Genomic DNA, 24,150 nt, shown 5'->3' on the forward strand with positions numbered 1-24,150 from the left:
TTTTTTAAATGAACAGATAAATTAAATGTAAAATTGGTCCTCCACTGTAACCCATGGTTAGCACGTCTGGCCTAGGTTCAAATCCTGGTTGGGACAAATTACTTGGTTGGGGTTTTCCCTCAACCAATTGAAGCAGAATTGCTGAGTAATTTTCGGTGTTGGAGCTCGGACTCATTTCGCCTTCATTAATTCACATACCATCATCTATACAATAGCACGGGTTAAGTTCACGGTGCGGCATGCTGTACTTGTACAAGAGCGCGACCGTTCGGCTACCCAATTATTCACAGAATAGGAGTGGTAAGCACAATAATACTCTGGCTGCAGTGCAAGCATTCGGATCCCTCCTCCGTACTAAAGGAAACAAAGTAAAATTGAATAATTTCAAGGGAAAAATTGTTCCGGGGCCGGGTATCAATCCCGGGACCTCTGGTTGAACGTACCAGCGCTCTTACCAACTGAGCTACCCGGGAACTCCACCCGACACCGTCTCAACTTTTCCCTTTATATCCACACAACTCGCGTGGGCTGACGAAACGCCAGAGACCCACATCGAGTGCACACAACCTCTGTGTGACTTGGAATTGTGGTTTTCTGTTAACGTACACAGTGACGTATATATTATGCAAATCTAATCAAATTATTCAAATCTGCTTTAAAGGGAGCTTCACCTGAAAGATTAGATTTGCATAAAGTAAATTGTTTGTACATTTTGTTACAATTTTAGTTTATTTTATAATACCTTTATTAAATGATCAAATTCCGATATACTGTAACAAGGTCAAGCTATAATGGGGGGAGGAGATAAATGATGTCCCTCATAACCTCGTTATATCGGGATTCTATGGTTTTGCTTTGCCCCCCCCCCCCAGGAAACTGTTCTCTCTCCGCCTATGGGAATAACAATAAGCTTAGGTACCTCCCATGGTTTCCACCGAAAGAGAAATAACGTTGCGGATTTCGTGTCGTATATTTATTGCCCGTAAATGAAACCTGTTTGAAAGAAAAATGTTACGCAAAACATATGACCCAGTATTTGAAAATGGATTTTGGAAGAAGTGCAACAAAGAATTATATGATTTTTAGAAGACCCCAATATAATATAAAATTAATAGACTAAGGTGGACAGGTCTTGTTATGCGGATGGATGAAAATGAATTATGTAACATTCTACAAGACCTTTGGGAAGGCCGAGACGTAGATGGGAAGATAATATTAAAATGGATTTGAGAGAGGTGGGATATGATGATAGAGACTGGATTAACCTTGCTCAGGATAGGAACCAATGGCGGGTTTATGTGAGGGCGGCAATGAACCTCCGGGTTCCTTAAAAGCCAGTAAGTAAGTAAATAAGTAAGTAAGTAAATTTCTACAAGTACTGGAAGCCAAAGGAGACGAAGTCGATTACATTTACGATGGATTGATGGAACAGTAGAAAATACAACCAAAAAAGGGATGTAGAAACTGGAAGGCTGCCACACGAGAGAAATAAATGACGACGAAAACTGAGGGAGACCAGGGCTCACCCTGATGATGATGATGATGATGATGATGATGATGATGATGATGATGATGATGATGATGATGATGATGATGATGATGATGATGATGACCCTTGTCTCTGAATGACAGGACGCAAAATCACCGATTATTTCCTCGACGATGTTTCACGAACGAAATTTGCTGCAGGCATCTTGAGACAACAGCGGTTTCTGGTTCTTCAATCAGTAACATAGGGAAAAAGATCTGTTTGGTAGCATCGTTGTCAAGATTCTGAATACTTCTCAATGGTGACAAAAGTCTCCAGAGATGAACGAAACTGTGTTAACAGTGGTGTTGTACTCGTATGTGGGTTGCAGTACTCAAAGGTGACATAATTCTGATGTAGATTTCATCTACCAATAAATTAATCTACAGACAAATTTATTCGAGAGTATGCATGTGTCTGTGCCATAGTACAAATCCTATTCAGATTAAAGTTTTATAAAGCAAAACATAATAAACAAGAATGACACGAGATTTTAGGTTTTCATGAGGATATTGTCCAGAAAAAGAAATTTGTGGTTTCTTACTGAATGTTGTTTGAGCAAGTAGGATAACAGACCAACTAGAGAGGACGATCTTCAGGTCTTCGGCGATGTGAACCTGTACTTGTAAGTGGTTCCAGAACGTTGGACATATTCATGGGTGGGCAACTCGTACTCCCAAGGCGCTAAAAATCTTGGCACACAAAAAGCACACACCGAGGCAGCCGCTGCAGTTACAAGCAGCCAATCACTGTAGACGCAAACGAACCAACAACCACTCGTGTTGCAAGGCCCTCGTATACTGCAGCTAGCACAGAGTTCGTTCTACCTGACTGAGTTTGTTCACAGTTTGAGAGCACGAGTTGCCCACCCATGGACTTATTAATTCTCTGGTTGAGAACTCAAAATTATTCTCAGCAAGAAAGACTTGGCACAAGCTAAGGTAAAGATAGCGGCTTGAGAAACAGATCAAGAGCGCTTTATGTACACTTTATCTTCAGTCGTGCTTGCAGAGAACGACCACCTCCAATTTACTCACAAAAACGCACTTCCTCCGTGTCACAAGATCTCGAACCCGGGCCGCACACGTGCAGCTCGGTCTAATTTTAGTGCTCCTCGACAGTAGCAGCTGGCGTGGGGCAGGTCAGGCGCTGCTACAAGGACACCGCCTTCCAGGCAGAGCCACTCCATCAGTAGTCCAGGTCCGGACTCCTTAGGTGCGGTGCAAAATTGCATTCACATTCCTCCTTATCTTGCTCAGCTCAAGTGGCTAGGCTATAGACATAGACAGATATGAAGCGCCTGCCATGTGTCCGGAGAGATAATTAAGTGCATAACGCTAGCATATTTCTCGTCAACTGTACAGTGCGAGAAATACAGTAAGCTCTATGAAATTCATGTACACTTCAAGATGGGAGAGTTATACACAATGCAAAAATATATTATTATTATTATTATTATTATTATTATTATTATTATTATTATTATTATTATTGCTACTACTACTCAGTGGCGATTCGTCCATGAAGAATATGAGGATGATCCTACAGTTTAATTTCGTGCCTCTGAGGATAGGAAACATATTAATTACAGATTTTGATTTTCAAAGCGTCCCGACGTAATAATTTCCTTTAAGCTTCCATTTCTGTCGTGAGTTGTCACCACTGCACAGCTCAAAAATAATTTCCGAGGAACCATCCAAATATCTTACAGCAAACGATTTTTTTCTAGAAGTGAAGATAGCGGACAGGGGAGAGTGCGGAGGGAGGGACATGACTTGAGTTTAACCGCGTTTGAAGATAAGACCGCGTATCCTAATACTACGACCCTTCTTTCTGGGTGATGGAAACCCTCTCAGAGACTACAATAAGAATTTTCATGTACCCTTGTAACCTTCTTAAATGCAGTTCATTGGTCATTTTAAAAGAATAAAATAAACGAAATAATAAATAATTTAAAATGATATAATATAAAAAATAAAATGAATAAGAAACAAAATTACATAAAAATAAATAAAATAAGCTATAATAAATACAAGAATTAACAGGATTTTCAGTTGGCAGGACACCCGAAAGAATATCTGAAGTTGTATTTGATCATTTAGAAGAATTTAACTGTAGCAAGAAATTAATTACCAAACGTACGACGGAGCATCGGTAAATATCGGGCAGTACAATGGCTTAGGAGCCATCTTCGCAACTAAAAAGGGGAGGAGAATCGAACTTCACTACAAATAAATTGCCAGTTCCAGAATGGTGAGTCAAAGACTAACATAGGTCTACTTGTAGGCCTATTGATTTTGCATGCTCTATTATTATTATTATTATTATTATTATTATTATTATTATTATTATTATTATTATTACTAATACTAATATTATATTATTAATATTAGTTTCTGTCTTGGTCATCAGTTGTCAATCTCATATCCTACATACAATAAACATTGGCTACTTCATAGTAGTCGTGTAATATTCAGTGAGGTAGGCGAGACCTCATATATAATGAATATGTGATGTATTAACTGTTAGCAGTTTTCACAAACTGATGTTGAATATGGCCATAAAGTCATTTAAATATGCGCTCCTGCATGTATGACTTACATTGTCTAAAGTGCAGGTAGTAAGGCCGTAAAACATTACGAGAGGAGTTCGGCCGGCACCGTGGATCGTGTCCCGGCATAGCTCAGTTGGAAAGAGCACTTAGCGCGTAGAGCTGAGAGGTCCCGGTTTCGAATCCCGGTGCCGGAACGAATTTTTCTCGAATTAAATGGCGATAATACGCATTGGCTACTTCATAGAAGTCGTGTAATATTCAGTTAGGTAGGCATGACCTCATCTATACTAATAATAAATATGTAGCCGAAATTTTTCTGGTAATTTTCGATTTTCCAAAAATAATTGGTCCTAACATATATAATTAACCACCCTGAAACCGAAAATCGCTTTTTTGAAATTTTTGTTTGTATGTCTGTCTGTCTGTCTGTCTGTATGTTTGTTACCTTTTTACGCGATAATGGATGAACGGATTTCGATGAAAATTGGAATCTAAATTAAGTTCGTTGTAACTTAGATTTTAGGCTATATGGCATTCAAAATACGTTATTTAAAAGGGGGGTTATAAGGGGGCCTGAATTAAATAAATCGAAATATCTCGCTTATTATTGATTTTTATGAAACATGTTACATAACAAATGTTTCTTTAAAAATGATTTCTGATAAGTTTTGTTCTTTGACAAATTTTAATAGGACTGATATTTAATGAGATAAATGAATTTTAAAATTAAAATAACTGCCATCTAAGGCCGTGTAAAGAATTAAAAAACAAATGACTTCGTCTATAAGGGGCCTTGGACACAACAATCGAAAGCTATGAAACATAGCCTACAGAGAATGTTTCTGTGTTTGTATGAAGTGATATCGGAAGCACATTAACCGATTTGTATAATTAATTATTATTTCATCATTGGAAAGTGTAGTATCTCTGGATGGACATAATGTTATAATGTTATTACAGTAACTTGTGAGTGAATTGAGGACAGGTAAGATTAAAATGGCTTCTTATGCACAGAAAACTTGATAGGTTATTCTGTATATTCATGTTTTGTATTTCTTAAAATAATGTTTATGAACATATTCATTTTTATCTCAGAGAATTAACGAACAACGAGAATGTAATGATTTAGTATGCAGTAATAGTACGTTAGCTTAGCAATGCATTATTTTGTAATTCAAATTTTAACTATGCTCAATTGAACCATGTTAAAATACATAAAATATATCTATACTAATAATAAATCTGTAGCCGAAATTTTTCTGGTAATTTTCGATTTTCCAAAAATAATTGGTCCTAACATATATAATTAACCACCCTAAAACCGAAAATAGCTTTTTTGACATTTTTGTTTGTATGTGTGTCTGTCTGTCTGTCTGTCTGTCTGTCTGTCTGTCTGCCTGTCTGTCTGTATGTTTGTTACCTTTTCACGCGATAATGGCTGAACGGATTTCGATGAAAATTGAATAAATTAAGTTCGTTGTAACTTAGATTTTAGACTATATGGCATTCAAAATACATTATTTAAAAGTGGGGTTATAAGGGGGCCTGAATTAAAGAAATCGAAATATCTCGCTCATTATTGATTTTTGTGAAAAATATTACATAACAAAAGTTTCTTAAAAAATAATTTGCGATAAGTTTTATTCCTTGAAAAAGTTTGATAGGACTGATATTTAATGAGATAAATGAGTTTTAAAATTAAAATAGCTGTCATATAAGGCCGTGTAATGAATTAAAAAACAAATGACTTCGTCTATAAGGGGCCTTGGACAGCAACAATCGAAAGCTATGACAGATAGCCTACAGATAATGTTTCTGTGTTTGTATGAAGTAATACCGGAAGCTAAATTAACCGATTTGTATAATTAATTATTATTTCACCATTGGAAAGTGTAGTTTCTCTATATGGACATAATGCTATAATGTTATTACAGTAACTTCTGATATAATATAATATAATATAATATAATATAATATAATATAATATAATATAATATAATATAATATAATATAATATAATATAATATAATATAATATAATATAATTTAAGTTATTTCAAGGGTTCAGAACCATAGTGGGCCAAGCGCCATTTACTGAATACGTAGAAAACAAGGGTTAAAATTAAGTTATTATCATAATTCAATGGAAACATATAGCAAGTAAAATAAAGTATACACATTAAATCTAAATGATGTCACTGGTCATTAAATTATGGTTGCATGTAATAAAAATGAAGAAACATGTTAAAGGGATTGTCATTGCACCAAATAATTGCTCTCTGGACCAAAATGATCGCATTTTAATTATTTAAATACAATTTAAATTAAGTAACATATTAAACGATTTATCCTTCTATCAAAGACGAATGTTCCCTGGATCAAATGTCCTATTTTAATTATGTAATTACTTTATATTTATTTCTAACGGGTGCAGCGGAGCGCACGGTTACGGCTAGTATAATATAATATAATATAATATAATATAATATAATATAATATAATATAATATAATATAATATAATATAATATAATATAATATAATATAATATATAATCTATACTAATAATAAATCTGTAACCGAAATTTTTCTGGTAATTTTCGATTTTCCAAAAATAATTGGTCGTAACATATATAATTAACCACCCTGAAACCGAAAATCGCTTTTTTGAAATTTTTGTTTGTATGTCTGTCTGTCTGTCTGTATGTTTGTTACCTTTTCACGCGATAATGGATGAACGGATTTCGATGAAAATTGGAATATAAATTAAGTTCGTTGTAACTTAGATTTTAGGCTATATGGCATTCAAAATACATTATTTAAAAGGGGGGTTATAAGGGGGCCTGAATTAAATAAATCGAAATATCTCGCTTACTATTGATTTTTGTGAAAAATGTTACATAACTAAAGTTTATTTAAAAATAATTTGCGATAAGTTTTATTCCTCGAAAAATTTTGATAGGACTGATATTTAATGAGATAAATGAGTTTTAAAATTAAAATAACTGCCATCTAAGGCCGTATAATGAAATAAAAAACAAATGACTTCGTCTATAAGGGGCCTTGGACAGCAACAATCGAAAGCTATGAAAGATAGCCTACAGAGAATGTTTCTGTGTTTGTATGAAGTAATATCAGAAGCTAAATTAACCGATTTGTATAATTAATTATTATTTCATCATTGGAAAGTGTAGTTTATCTAGATGGGCATAATGCTATAATGTTATTACAGTAACTTCTGATGTAATATAATATAATATAATATAATATAATATAATATAATATTATGTAATGTAATATTAAATAATATAATTTAAGTTATTTCAAGGGTTCAGAACCATAGTGGGCCAAACGCCATTTACTGATTACATAGAAATCAAGGGTTAAAATTAAGTTATTACCATAATTCAATGAAAACCTATAACAAGTAAAATAAAGTATACACATAAAATCTAAATGATGTCAATGTTCATTAAACTATGGTTGCATGTAATAAAAATTAGAAACGTTTTAAAGGAATTGTCATTGCTCCAATGAATGGTCTCTGGACCAAAATGATCGCATTTTAATTATTTGGATGCAATTTAAATTAAGTAACATATTAAACGATTTATTCTTCTATCAAAGACGAATGTTCCCTGGATCAAATGTCCTATTTTAATTATGTAATTATTTTATATTTATTTCTAACGGGTGCAGCGGAGCGCACGGCTACGGCTAGTATATAATGAATATGTGATGTATTAACTGTTAGCAGTTTTCACAAACTGATGTTGAATATGGCCATAAAGTCATTTAAATATGCGCTCCTGCATGTATGACTAAAGTGCAGGTAGTAAGGCCGTAAAACATTACGAGAGGAGTTCGGCCGGCACCGTGGATCGTGTCCCGGCATAGCTCAATTGGAAAGAGCACTCAGCGCGTAGAGCTGAGAGGTCCCGGTTTCGATTCCCGGTGCCGGAACGAATTTTTCTCGATTAAATGGTGATTCTTCCACCATGTTAATAATGTCAAAACAGTTGCTTATACAAGTTTTGGCCAATCGAGTGCAATTACGAGGGCCATGAAGAAAGTAAGTTTCCCTATGGCCGTTTTAGGAAGAAAACATAATTTCATGGAAATATATATTGGAACAGGTACAGCAATTTTATTGTTGAGCTATTTTTCAACATATTCCCTACCGGAATTGAGACATTCGTCATATCGTAAGATCAAAAGAGAGGTGCAGACGGCTGTCCGATCCCATAAGGCAGGGATACAAAAGTTGATCCCATGGAATGACGAATGTCTCAATTCCGGTGGGGAATGTGTTGAAGAATGGCCACATGAAAACTTATTTCCTGGACGGCCCTCGTAATTGCGCTCGAGTGGCCAAAATTTGCATAAGCACTTGTTTTGACATTATTAACATGGGGGAAGAAAAAAATAAACTTTTTTATCTGCCACCATGAAAATGTTTGCTTGTTAGTTGAGTATTAAAACGTTTCCGCTTACAAGTCACACAGGTTCGGACTCGATTCCTTGCTTGAGAATGATTGGTCTCATGTGATTCTAAGTGGTGATCAAGCAGTGAGGGAAGTGGAAAAAAACTAGAGGCGATATGCTACTCCAAGATTATCTCCTGGAATACCCCGATTTAAAAAGTCATACCCCCTCCCTTACAACATACATATAGGCCTACATGATTATACAATAAATTATTGTTTCGTGCAGTCAGTAACGCGAATCTTTGAAGCTTATGCAACACATTAAATTTCTTAATAAAATAATTTCAAGTTCCTTCAGTTATTTACTAGATTATTTTGAAATGTCCATTGAGACTTACCAAATAATGTTAAAGCTTCAAAGTTCCTTATGTAATAAAGAACACAGCCTTCTATACTTGTAATATTACCGTTGTAAGCATTCCAGGGGGTGACTTATCAAATAAACGTGTCTAAATACACGTTGAATATAGTTCCAGAAGGCTGTGGTTTAGATTTACGAAGCAAACTGCTCTGAAGAAATATATAAACAATTTTTATGGATCACATTTTTCAGTGACGGTATGTCGTTTTTCACTAACGGTATGTTTTCTGACACACTAATGGTGGTATTCCATACCGGCGCATACCGTCTTACTTCCCTCACTGTGACCAAGTGATCAAATTTGGAACAACAACAACAACAACAATAATAATAATAGTAATAATAATAATAATAATAATAATAATAATAATAATAATAATAATAATAATAATACTTACAAATGGCTTTTAGAGAACCCCGGAGATTCATTGCCGTCCTCATATAAGCCCACCATCAGTCCCTATCCTGAGCAAGTTTAATCCAGTCTCTACAGTCATATCCCACCTCTCTAAAATCCAGTTTAATATTATCCTCCCATCTACGTCTCAGCCTCCTCAAAGATATTTTTCCCTCTGGCCTCCCAACTAACAAGGAATAATAATAATGATAATAATAATAATAATAATAATAATAATAATAATAATAATAAATATAGATAATAATCCAGGGCGCTATAGCTCATAGAAGTCCGTGGTCAACTAGCCGACTGCTGGCTTCACGTAAACATACCTGAAGTAGAGGTGAACGATCATCCAACCAGGACGGGTGTATTGTGTGCTTATTAGGCTACGTTGATCCACCCAGCCATTAATAGCTGGTTCACGGAACCGGATTTCGCTACCTACCGTAGCTCCCCATATTTAATATGATGCTTGGTGGGCACCGGTCCCAAACACTGACAGAAATTTCATGAGAAAATATCTTCCCTCATGAGGACTCGAACCAGTGCTAATCCATAACGCGAGTCCAAACATGACGCCTTAGACCACGACGCTACTAAGGATCAGGGCTTTTACATATTCCTCATAAATATATATATTTTCCCCATCACTCTATACACCTAAGCTTTCTTATTCCTGTAGAAAATAAATGTTTTATCTTGATGTTATAGGAAGTCTTGCACTTTTGTTTTCACTTCATCGTTATCAACTAATTTGATTCCTCTGAGAAAGCTCTTCATAGGATCAAACATGTGATAGTCTGATGGTACGAGATCTGGGCTATAACTAAAGAAGAACCCTTCTTTTGCATTCCGTTATATCTTTGTAATAGCACTAACTTCATTCCCTATTTCAACAAGTCCAAATAATACTTTCAATTTATGGTAAGACGATCTTCCAAAAAATCATAGTAAATTACTCATAACATTCCAAAATACACACCAAAATTGCCCAAGGAACAACTAAAAAATTTGAAATATTAAGAAAATTGAACAAGTTACAAAACTGAACGGAAGTGAATATTAAATTACTAGTCATTTGTCATTCTACCAGGTTACCATAGTAACCAACATTGTTATTTTATATTGTTACATTGGAAAGAATTAAATTAGTGTGTTTTAACAGGGGACATATGTAACTAAAAACCGTGTAAAATCGTAATAAACAGTTAACAATAGTTTTAATGATGGAAGAACGTCGTCATTTAAACCATGATGAAATGTTTAAGGCGATTGGCATTGACGAAATAAGATGGGAAATCTCATCTTGAAGAATGTTCTCCCAGTGATGTCTAAGCCGAGCGTACAGCTGATCAAGACACTGGATGTTGTCTAGATCCTCCGAAACTTTTCTTTGAAGGTTATCCCAAAGGTGTTGTATGGGGTTTAGATCAGGAGATAGCGCAGACCACTGTAGCACTTGAATATTGCATGTTTGAAACCATTGACACACCACTCCGGCAACATGTGCTCTGGCATTATCTTGCATGTAGAGGAATTCAGGCCCATACTCTTCAGCGATCGGAAACACCAAAGGTTGCAAAATGTTTTGAATATAAACATTTGCTCGCTGTGTTCCTCTTACAAGAACGAGGTCCGTCTTTCTATTGGTCATTATTCCTCCCCAGACCATGATAGAAGCTCCTTGAAATTTATGGATCTCCTGTAAGTTCGTGAGCCTTTCTGCGTCACCTGATGTCCTCCATATGAGCACTCTTCTTGAGTCTGGGTGCAAACCGAAGAGTGATTCATCTGTAAAGAGGACCTGTCCCCATTGATTCACGATCCAATTTTCATGTTGTTGGCACCACAAAACACGACGTGCTCGATTTCCATGACGAATAGCTGGACACCTTAAAGGTCGACGGGCATGAAGGCCTCTTTCATGCAGTCTATTTCTGATAGTTTGAGTTGAAACAATTACGTTACTTACATTTTTCAAGGTACTTCTTAACATTGTGGCAGTTGAAGTTCTTTCCCTCAGGGCTCTAAGGTACAGAAATCTGTCTTGTCCTGCAGTGGTAACCCTTGGTTTTCCTTGGTGCCTTTCTTCTGGACTGCCAAATTGTTCATAACGACTCCACATTCTTGAAATTACACCTCTTCCCGTATTTAGAGCATCAGCTTTTGTTCTGCCACTTTCAATTATGCCAATCGCCTTAAACATTTAATGATGGTTTAAATGACGACGTTCTTCCATCATTAAAACTATTCTTAACTGCTTATTACGATTTTACACGGTTTTTCGTTACATATGTCCCCTGTTAAAACACACTAATTTAATTCTTTCCAATGTAACAATACAAAATAACAACGTTGGTTACTATGGTAACCTGGTAGAATGACAAATGACTAGCACTTTAATATTCACTTCCGTTCAGTTTTGTAACTTGTTCAATTTTCTTAATATTTCAAATTTTTTAGTTGTTCCTTAGACAATTTTGATGTGTGTAGTTGTCATTATTTCGCCTGCTGATGTTAACATTTTTATATTATATAGGTTAGGCCCCTAGGCCCTACATTTTTAACAGGTTAGGTTGGGTGTCTCCACTTCATGCTCTGCCTCTTGTATAAAACAATACATTTGAGCATAATTATTCATCCTACCATAGAGTTGCTACATATTTAGAGCTCTCATTTCAGTCAGTCGGGTAAAAATGAAGTACTAGGGCCTACTGTTAGTATACCATTTGGTATTCCACCAACTTAACACGACTGATATCTACGTATTTCAGATCCTGATGATGAGTCGCCGCCAACTGAGCCAAGTTAGAAGAAGGTACTACTTATTTTACGACTTCTATAAAACAAGAAGCTATTCAGAGTCATAATAGGCTGTTAGGAATCCAACTCCGGTATTGCTTTCCCGCTTTGTAATGCATCTCTTAGTGTCCACAGTGCCTCTATAAACCGATTAGGAGAAATTAGATCATACGGTGCACAGCCAGACTCGGATGTGTTCAAGATTCGTGTCGGGTTGCCTTTGAACACTTCACACGCGTGTGGAATAACGGTATCGCGTTTGCAGATCGATACGTTGGTCACAATGACAATGACACCATCATGTAAAGTGAACTATAGTCACGCTTAAGAAGTCATCAGCATAACACTAACAGAATTGATCCCAAGTATTCACTTTGTACTTAAAAACTGACCACTAAAGTAACCGCATTATAGACCTACTTAAGAACTCATCACCTACTAACCATATCACATCAATCACCGTACGAACCTACTGCACTTAAGAATATATCAATATAGTAAACCCATCTTATAATTAATTCATTATTATAGTAAAACTCACCGCCACAGTACATTAGGCCTACACATTAGATGTCATCATTTTAACTGTATCACACTTATGAAGTCTTCACCATAACAATCGTATCTCACTTAAAAACTCATTGTCATGTGCAGTAACCATATGACACTTCAAAACCACAGTAACCATATTACCACTCTTAAGAACTCACCACAGTTACCAAGTAACGTATATCAGGATTCATATCACACTTAATAACTCATTACCATAATAACCATATAATACCTAAAAAATATTCAGAATTCATACCATACTTAAGAATAACTCATCATCACAGTACCCTTATAATACTTAGGAATTCATCACTATTCATACCATACTTAAGAACAGCTTGCGGCCACAGTAATTACGTAGTACTTAAGAATTCAATAGTAATCATATCATATTTAATAACCCATCACTACAATAACCATATAATACTTAGGAAAGCTTATTCATCATCCGCGATAAAATTAAGTTGGCTTTAATCAAACACGTTTTTCGATCTAAGTAGAATGTAATTTGCCGCATGTCAATGCGAGGCATGGTTCTTGAGTTACCGACTCCGCACAAATACTTACGACGTCACAGCCACTGAACTGATGTGATTGCGTAGTAGACCGAGAACATCGGCGAGTGCAGTGCAGCGCTGCGCAGCGCTTTGTATTAAAATAAATAATCTTCTCTCGCCGTAGTAAACGTGAACAGAATTTCGGACTTAGTTATGATTGTGTGAAGTCATATTTTGCTTTTCATTTAATCATAAAACCATCACATACCAAAGTTGTGGTTACATGTAGACGTATTTTATTTTATATGAACAATTTTGAACTACAGTGGACTAAACTGAAGAAATTGTATCGTAATACAGTTTAAAATGCCGTGGCGTTGTGATTTTTCGTGTTCAGAGGGAACAACAAAAACAGAACATGAAGAAAGGGTATCATTTCATGTATTTCCGAACAGAGAAAAGTTACTGCAAAGATTTAAAACATGGGTGAAGAAAATCAACAGAAAAGGTTTTACACTGTCGAAACCTACTGTTGTGTGTTCCAGTCATTTCCGTGACACTGATTTTGAAGAATCGTCTTTACTAAAAAGACGTTTAATGAAAGACAATAGAACTCCTATGAAAATTAAGGAAGCTTCTGTCTCTTTCCTATTTTTGAAAGGAGAATCTCCCCAAGACAGTTTTGATCTACGCGCTCCTCTGCTTATGAATGAAAGAAGGTCATCGAAGAAGCAATAGCAAGTTGCAGTGATGCACCTATAGCTGAAAATATTGACGTGTGTGTAGTTCTCGATGAGGCTGAAAATTCACAGGAACCTAATATAAACAAAGCTGTGCAGTGTCAGATAGGATTCGAAACGCTAAGAAATGTGTGTGGTGAATCAGATGTGGGGGAGCAGAAACTGACTTAGAGATATATTTTCAAATAGAAGAAGAAACTTCAAATTCTAATTCATCAGGTTCCGAGGACGCTGCACATGAAACAGAAAGTAAATAGGGAGTCAAAAAGGTTTTTTTTTTTTTTTTTTTTTTCTGGTCAGCGTTACAAATTTTGTTTTTCTTCTGTAATATTTGTCATTCCTCTTTTACAAATATTTGGTAGAAACAATAGGACCATTGCTGAAAGTTAATGCAGTGTGCCAGAATGGCCGTAATTGGGAGTGCAAGTCCGAACAGAGGTGAAGCATAGCAGTGAGTTCTGCGTTATACTTGTGCGATATAAGATACAAATTGTTTGAAAAATTGTCAAAATCTTTACAACTATGTTTCATCGGCAAGACAACATTTTATAAAATAATTTCAAAATTCGTAGAACCAACAGTCAGATGTACTTATTTTCAGATTCATGAACAACTTATCAATTCCCTAAAAGATTAAAACGTGCGAATCGCGGTGATGGCCAATTTGACTCACCTAGTTACAGTGCAAAATATGTGACTTACAGTGTAATGGACCTCGATTCAGATAAGATTATAGACTTCGTAGTTCTGCAGAAAGGTCTAATTGTAGGCGAAGCAGCATGCGAAAAAGTTCTAGATCGCCTAAAAGAAAAAATGAACATTACCCTCTTTCTATCGGACCGCCATAGAGGAATTAGAAAATTGGTAAGGACCAAATATGAATGGATGGGCTATCAATTTGACATTTGGCACATGGCAAAAAGCTTAAAGCCGCCGCACAAATGTGGAAAGAGAGCATCATAAATCACCTATGTGGTCTTGTGCTACATGTGAAGGTGATTCTGACGACTTAGAAGACAGATTCATTTCTGTATTAAATCATGTTTGTAATATACACGAATGGGGAGAAACAGAGACATAATAAAAAAATGTGCACACATTCACCCATACAATAATGAGAGGGAATGGATCGAACCTGGATCCAGTGATTACAATACTCTGAAAAAAGTTGTATGTAACCCTGCCCTTTTAAAAGATCTAAATCAGACTAATCAATTTTGTCACACCAGCAAATTTGAATCATACCATAACGAGAGATGGCTTTACACTCCTAAGAGAAAACACTTTCCATATGGTGGAATGGTAACAAGAAGTATGATTGCGATAATGGACCATAATTACAACGTGAAAAGAGATGTAACTGGCTCCAGACTCCAGTACTCTAAAGCCACTAAACGATGGGTAGAAGACAAAACATACAGCTGGAAGAAAAATGCGTGGAGAGAAGATACTATACAGAAAAATGTCTTAGAAGTTGTTCTGGTTATCAACTGCCGCAATTCGATGATCCACATGTTTTAGAGGTTCGCCCAAACATAGCTTCGTGCCTAGACCGTGTGACTCAACAACTATGACGCAATAGTATAATATAAACCATGTACTAATTTATTGTTGACGTGAGATAAAGACGTATTTGCAGTCCATTCATAACGAATATTTCACGTCTCACATACATTCACTCACTCAGTGAAGGCGTTGACTTAGGTTATACAGTAATGGATCGACATATTAAATCTTTTCAGTCTGAAACCTTACCAGACCCAAGTTGTTCTAATCACTATGAGTACGAAATTCAATATGAGTAAGTTATTATTATTATTATTATTATTATTATTATTATTATTATTATTATTATTATTATTATTATTATTGCAGTATATGCATGTGATAGGTCCTAAGTGTGTTAATAATAACTGACTGTAACGTATGAATATGTATTTACTCGTTCTACGCTGTATGTCAAACGGAACTACAACGCAGTCTTATGAAGCGATCAGTGGTTATGACGTCAGAGCTTGCAGTAAAACCTTAATATTTCGCAAACTAAAAGGCGTAGAGCGATGCGACAAACGCCATTAATCCAAGGATTATTTTGGTAAACATCCTATAATATAATCGAAATATGGAATTTTATCGCGGACTGCTCCTTTAAGAACAGCTTATGGCCACAGTAAGCACATAGTACTTAAGAATTCAATAGTAATCGCATTATAGACACCGTGCATGGGTCTCAAAATCGTACTGGTGGCGCCGCGCAGTGTCTCAATTCCTAATTAACTACAGGCTCGCAGCCATTCACTAGTCATGTGTGATATAGAAATTACATGCGGCTTTCTGCCGATAAAAAGTTGTAATATTAGTAAGAATGGGTTCATTTATTCATAGTGTTCTGCCCAAGGGCAGGTCTTTCACTGCAAACCCAGCAATCTCCTGTCTTTAATTATTTAATAGACTCAGTGGAAAGTTCAGTACTGCTAGAGGAGTGTAAAATGTTAACTACAAAGTTCCTGAAATATCAGTGTAGTTGTTTGGCATTTAAATCACATTTCAGACCATTGAATGAGGGTGAACAGTCATATTACGAAAACATTGATATACTTATATTTGATGTCATGACGTGTGTAATATTTATGTGTGTATAATGTCTCTATAAATTACGTATTTTAATGTGATTTAATTCTAAAAGTAGTCTTAATTGCACTTTCTGAATAATGGGCGACTGCAAATTCTCTAAAACACAACACATATGAACAATATCATCAACATACTACCTCTGATTGAGGTATCTGTTATCAGGCTGTACATCTCACTTGACAATAGGCAGAGGAAGAACAATATTGTTTGTATGCATATGAAGTCTGACTAGTGTAATTTGTAGCTAGTCGGCGATATATGCAATGGAAGGGAAAAGGAACTGGCCATCCTACCCCATGATATTCTGGCCTAGTTGCCTCATAAATGGTGCCTTGTTGGTATCACTGATGAGGTTCAGACTTCTCTTTGGACAGTTGAATAAACAAGATCAACATGCGGAAGCAGTTCAATTGATAGTTTGTGTAAAATGTTATACTGTATATTTTAATTCGCTGAATGCACCTTTCAACATGAATTCGAACACTGGCAACGCTGTAAATATTTTCGACTTCTTCAGCTGTTAATTTACCATCGTGCAGATACGGTGGAGTAACAACAATGATTCCTTTATCGGAGAGGTTTGTTATTATTCCGGGCAAACCAGAGTCCGTGGATATCCAGAGTACCGCAATCGTTTGAGCCGGCAAATGCCGACAAATCCGCCATTGTTAGTCCAGCGCGCGCTATGCAGTACACAGTTGCATAGGGAAAGAATGTAGTTTAAGTGCGAAAAAATGCAAAGCTGCTGTGTTCAGAACTGTTCACAGAGAACTGAAAAAAGCGCACATTTGTTTTCTCTGTGATAAGGTGAAATAAATAAGGAAAAAGGAAAGAAGTGACTATAAATATAAAAAGGAACGATCCGCTACCTAAGCGAGCATACATTGTAAGATTAATGAATGACTGTATTTTGATATTTATTTTTTCAAAAATTGAGCCCCAAAATATTTTTATAAAACTAATCTAGAATTTAAGTTGTTTCAGCAATGATATTTCTACATAAAACAAATGAAAATCACGTACCAATTAGGATCAGTGTCAAATTTTTACCGTCTTCTCCCTTTCAAATCAAGCATTTCTGAATTTTATCTATTTGCTATTTGCAAGAATGACATAATATATTTGTGAAGTTCTGAATTCATTCTTGAGACAAGATTGTATTGTTTGGCTCGATTGGAAAATGCAGAGACCGTAGAAACTAGAAACGCTATTAAAGTTAGACTGATGTGAAATTTCAGTTTTCTAAATTATTCTAGGTAGATCTCTGAAATTTTGTACTTTTAATTTGTAATTTTAAATTGTGTAAATTTAGGTTTTCAAAAATTGCTACTATTATGGCCAAATTTTTTTCTACATACTTGTCAGACCTTCAGAAACAAAATTTACTATACAATTTTCCTTTTAATTTACTAAAAAATAATTAAAAATATTTAATGCACTAAAAGTATAAAAACGGAAAAAAAATTCAACTCGAGCGTAAAAAAATAGTATTAAAATACCTTTTATTGATATTCTGGCTGATATGCATATATATTATCAGGCAGTACCTACATCTCACTTGACGATATGTGTCAGAGGAAGAACAATTGTTTGTATGCATATGAAGTCTAATTAGTAGAATATGTAGCTAATCGGCGAAGTATGCATTGGAGGGAGAAAGGAACTGGCCACCCTACCCCATTATCTCCTGGCCTAGTTGTCTCATGAATGATGCCTTGTTGGTGGTACTTATGAGATTCAAACATGTCTTCGGACATTTGACTAAGCAACAGCAACAACAAAAAAAAAATGAGTGTTAGGTATAATCCTGATAGTAAGTTTTGTTAAGAACATAATCAAAAACTCCTCTAATGATTATTGTAATACAGTAAACTCTATGTAAACTGTAAGAATTGTTTATGTATTTTTGCGATATGACTTCCTAAGCTAAAACGACATCAAATAAATAAATTAAAAAAAAACTCTACAAAAAATCATGCACGTAGTACAAAATCCGTAGAAAGAGTAGAATTTTTAGCAATGCAAAATTTACAGTAAATTAAAGTGGAAACAATTCACTTCAAAGTTTTGGATGATAATAATGAACCAGGTCTCTGTCTTTTTTATTTTCTGGGCATTTTGAAACATACAGACCTAGCATATTATTATTTATTTTTTTTTTTTACCTTGGGGACGTAGTGAAGTGAATTTTTAATGGCAGGCAGAGTAACTATCTCATGCCCCCATGTTTTAGATTGCTACCAGTGCACTTCATTAGAACCAGGTACCCAGCTTCGAAGCCGTTAGCCCTGTGAACTTACAATATATTTATGTTCCCCTATTGTCATAATTGAGGGTTGGTATCTAAGAAATTAGCAAGTTCTTTGTGATAGTAGAAGAGAAAGAGTGGGGGAAGGGAAGTGGTCCGTGGCCCATTTCTTTTAGGGCTCATCCCGACATTTGTCTTATTGCTCAAGGGAAACCACGGAAAAACCTAGAGCAGGATGAGATGTCGTGCTGACGACAAGCCAATTGGCTATAGTTTGGTCGGAATATGTTCGGGTGGGAGGTTTTAATTTAATCATTGTTCAAAATTCACATACATTAAAGGTCCATAAAAGTGTTAACAATTGGAACAATGGATCTAAACTGCCAATAACGTGATGACCCTGAAACAGAGAAATAACATTATTAATGCATTAATAGCCTTGTCTGTGTGTGGAGTCAAGTGGTTATTTATTGTTCAAGTTGGTATTCGTCTTGTACGTTGTCGTTCCAAGCTAGAGGGTGGAGTACGCTCTTAGGTCTTTTATGTTTGTCTAACGCAGGGTTGTAATTTCCTAATGAAGAAATTAGTGCGTTTGTGCTGCTGTACGACTTTGTGTACGTGCAGAAGGCTTGATTTGAGATATATTCTTGAATTGTCGAAATTTCTAATTCTTCATGAATCAATCTAACAGGAGTTACTCTAGGAAGTCCTGTGATGAATCTTAAAATTTTGTTTTGGAAAACTTGTAATTTTTTACGGACTGTAATAGGTGCATGTCCCCAAGCAGGACAAGCATATAGCATTACTGACCTAATTAATGTTTTATACAAAGTTAGAGCTGTGTGTATGTTCAGATGTCTGCTTTTATTTAATATTGGATAAAGCTCCACCATTCTAGCATTGGCAAGTCTGAGTTTTTGTAGTGCGTGTTCGGAGAAAGTGAGCCGTCTGTCCAGTGTTACTCCGAGATATTTTACTGAAGTTTTCCACTCGATTTGTGATCCATTTATGGCTAATTTTGTGTGATTTATGCCCGGTCTATTGAATTTATTTCTCCTGCTAAATAATATGGCTTGTGTTTTTTATATATTTAATTTAATTCTCCATCTGAGGAGCCATGGTTCAATGTCACGTAGGTGACCTTGTAGCCTATTAATGGCAACATTTGGCTTCCACGATGCAGTGAGAAATGCCGAATCATCCGCGTATAGCGCTAGAATGCTATTGTTGAAATTTTGATGAAAAGGTAGGTCATTAATATAAATTTGGAAAAGTATCGGTGCCAGAATGCTGCCCTGAGGCACTCCTGCGTTAATACCTCGCGACGTGGAGAGCACGTCGTTCAGTTTAACCTGGAACGTTCTGCCCCGAATATAATTGTCCAACAGCTTAACTAGGCGGCAATTTAAATTGTTGTTAATTAATTTATGAATCAAGCCCGCATGCCAAACTCTGTCAAAGGCTTGTGTGTAATCTAGGAATATAGCCGCTACTGTTCGATTTAAATTAAATGCAGTGGTAATGAATTCCGTTGTGCGCAGCAATTGCTGTGTGCACGAGTGACCTGAACGGAATCCAAACTGTTCGTTTCGGATTAGATCATTGTTTCCGATCTCGGATTTCAATCTTTTTTGTATGATCTTTTCCGCAACTTTACCTAGAACATTTAGTAGACTAATGGGTCGATAATTACATGGATCACATTTATTCTTTCCTGGCTTAGGAATTTGAATAATATGCGAGTTTTTCCAAATTTTAGGAAAATAGCCTATCCGAAAGATAGCGTTTATGATACTTGTAAGCAGTTTATACGATTTATGTGATAATTGTTTCAGTACTTCAGCCTGTATGCCATCGGGGCCAGGGGCTTTTTTATTTGGCAAGTGTCTAATTTGCCATTTTATCTCGTGAACACTAGCAGGACGGATCAGTGGTGCGTCGTTATTGTTGATGTCCACGTTTTGTAGGTACGTAGTTGTGTCTTGTGTTATTCTGTCATGTATTTGTCTGTCATATAAGTCACCGTGTGGATGGAAGGAGTTCTCGAGGACTTCCGCGAAAATAGTTGCCTTCTCCTCTGGACTATTGTACGTTGTCCCATTGTGCTGGATGGGAGGGATGTCACTATATGGCTTAGTGAAAAACTTTGTAATTTTCCACACTTCGCTCATATTGTCGGTATCTAATTTACTAAGTTTTTGAGTCCAGGCTTGGATAATCTGATCGTTTATTTTCTGAGAAATTTCCCTTTTTAAACGATTTATCCTTGGTCTTAGGCGAGGGTCCCGCGTTCTTTGCCAGGCACGTCGACAGTCATTTCTTTCCCGTATTAATTTTAAAGTATCCTGTGGAAGTTCTAATTTCCCCGGAGTAATAGTTTTCGTTGGAATTACCGACATAGATTCCTGTATAGCATTCGTTAGCGTTTTAGCAGCTTCTTCGATCTCAACAGATGATGTAGGAACCACGTCATCTGTGAGAGCGTCCAACTTATCTCGAAAGAGTTCCCAGTCGGCTGCTTTGTAGAGTAGCACAGTTTTTGGAGGGGATAATTGTAGTTGCGCTCGAAACGTAATGATAACAGGTTTATGATCTGAGTTTGCTAACGAGTCATGTACCGAAAGTTTGGTATGAAAATTTATGTTTTTGAGAAGTGCAATATCTAAAATGTCTGGCTGATGGTTAGCAATGTCTGGGATGTGTGTGGGTGTACTCGGGGCAGAAACAACATAGTCACTCCCAAGGGAGTGGCGATAAAGCTTATTACCGTCCGAGTTGCCCACACGACAGCCCCACACAGTGTGTTTTGAGTTTAGGTCTTCGCCGACTACCATCTTTCGTCCAGTATCCATGAGGATGTCTAAGTCCCTAATCTTAAGTGATTGGGGAGGGCAGTATACAGCTACAAACGTCACAGGTTCATTTAAGATCTGTAAAGTTATAGCGGTGGCTTCCAATTTTTCTAGTTGAGGGAGCAGTTGCTCATAGTGAGGAATTCCTCTTTGAATTAGTATGGCAGTGCCCCCTCCCCTGACTGCCGCGTCCTGTCCCGGATCGATTGAACGATCCGTACGGTAAACTTTGTAATTTGTAATTCTAAACTTATCGGAAGGGCGGAGATGAGTTTCCGATATGAGCGCAATTTTTATATCTTTAGTTTCTAAATAATGCCTAAGCTCGTTTTTATTTGCGCGTAGTCCTCGAGCGTTCCATGAGCATATTATATACAGAACTTACCCTTATATACACTACCACGCTGTGCACACCTAACCTATACTAGTAAATAAAGGTGACTAAAAAACTATGTAAACTTATGAAAACACTATAATAGATAAATATTATTTACAAATCACTATAGACTGTAGACACTATTATAACACTAAAAATAAAACTGTTAGAAACTTGCAAATATTTCTTGTATCACAAACAAGAACCAAGCATGGAAAACACGTTGCTATGGCTACTAGCAACAAGTGGAATTTTCCTTTAGACAAGAGTTGTGCTCTCCTTTGCAACTGAATATCTTTTAAAGGAAAGCAGCCTTTGAAGTAGGCCTAACACCTGTTGGATTCTATGAAGAAATATTTCGAGAAGTCGAGAAGCTAGACTGACTCAATCGGAAATCTAATATAATAAATAATGTATGAAATATAGCGTAATTTCCAAAATGGTCACAGAATTCAGAGTGGAGGTCGTGGACGGAGTATTTAAATTAACAGTCAGTGCCCGCAGCCTTTTAAAAACGTGACCCTAAATAGCTGATAGACCGGTCGTATGGTCATGAAAATTGGCAGAGGGCATCTTTAGACCAAAAATGAATTGTTAAAGGTAAACACAAAGAAACGATTTTTTGACCAAAAATGATAAAACCTCACGTCAGTGTATCCTTGGGGACATTATACTGAAATTACTAATTTCCATATTTTTAAAGCTAAATTCACAAAATGTTTATCACTAGTATACCTGGTTAATAATAACACATGTACAAACTTTCGTCTCCCTCTATGATAAGTGGTTTGCACTTTATTAATAACTTAATTATATAGTGTATTGCTTTATACAAAAAGTCTCTTGCGTCACAATTTACATTATTTTTAATTAATATTCACTTATATGATTCTTTATATACATTGGAACAAACATTACTATTGGAATTTTCTGTACAGCGAATGGGTAAATTATTAGGAAATTTTATGGCTATTAATTTTTTATTTTTTTTTTATAATAAAAAATTCTAGTAATTTACTGATTAATTTTACAGCCAAACCTTATAGTAAGCTTTGATTCCATGTATGTAAGGATCCATATAAGTGAAAATCACTTAATAATAATGTCAATTGTAGTGCAAGCGACTTTTTATATAAAGCGGTTCAATATTTTAATAAAATAATTAATAAAATGCAAACCACGTATCGTAGGCGGATGCAATTTTGTACACTTGTCACTATTAAGCAGATATATCAGTGATACAAGTTTGATAAATCTAGCTTCGTAAGTATGGTAGTTATGGATTTCACTGTTGTGAACTTTTAATACTAATCAATTTCGCGAAGTTTCAGTATAGTGTTCCCTTATATGCGGAAGCCGGAGAGTTTGCATGAGGAATGCAGTTGGAAATGTTTAGATTTATTGTTATTTTATTTGAAACATTGTTGTTTTAATTTGTTACTTGTAATTTATTAAGTTCTTGTTGCTGTAATACCTATAACTGTGACGTTTATGAAGGAGTGTATTGAACACTTAAATGTATATTTATACTATTATAATTATCAAATGAAATTTTTTTACATTAGTATGTTGACTGACAATTTTGTTCTATAATGTGAGAAGATCCTTTAGACGTTTTTGCTTCAAATTAAAAATATCTGAGTTTCACTTCAAATATTCCTATCCCACGCGTGTTGAAAAGGACTAACAATGGCGGCCGACTCGGTGATTGCGCTACTCTGTATATCCACGGACTCTGGGGCAAACCTGACTTCATCACCACCTTCTAATAACGTCAATAATCCGCAATCAGTTGTTATGAATGTGTCACTCGATCTGCCACGGTAGCATTTAGATTTGAAGGCCACCATTTGATCCACGATGAGTGGCTGTTCCACTTCTGAACAATTAATTGTCTACATTTTTCAATATTGCAGGCATTGTTTCCTGAATACTTTCTCTGTTAGGCCAAAACCCAAAATTACAGTAACCATTGTGGATATCAACAACATTAAAGTGGCGGTAAAAAGACATTATAATTATAATTGTACGATTAACTCCGAACATCACCCTCATAGCAGAATACGACAATCCAGTGTTCATTTTAATTTGAAAATATGAGTAGACGGTTTTCTTTACTAAT

This window comes from Periplaneta americana, chromosome 3 (genome assembly GCF_040183065.1).
Source record: "Periplaneta americana isolate PAMFEO1 chromosome 3, P.americana_PAMFEO1_priV1, whole genome shotgun sequence".
NCBI classification, from domain to species: Eukaryota; Metazoa; Arthropoda; class Insecta; order Blattodea; family Blattidae; genus Periplaneta; species Periplaneta americana.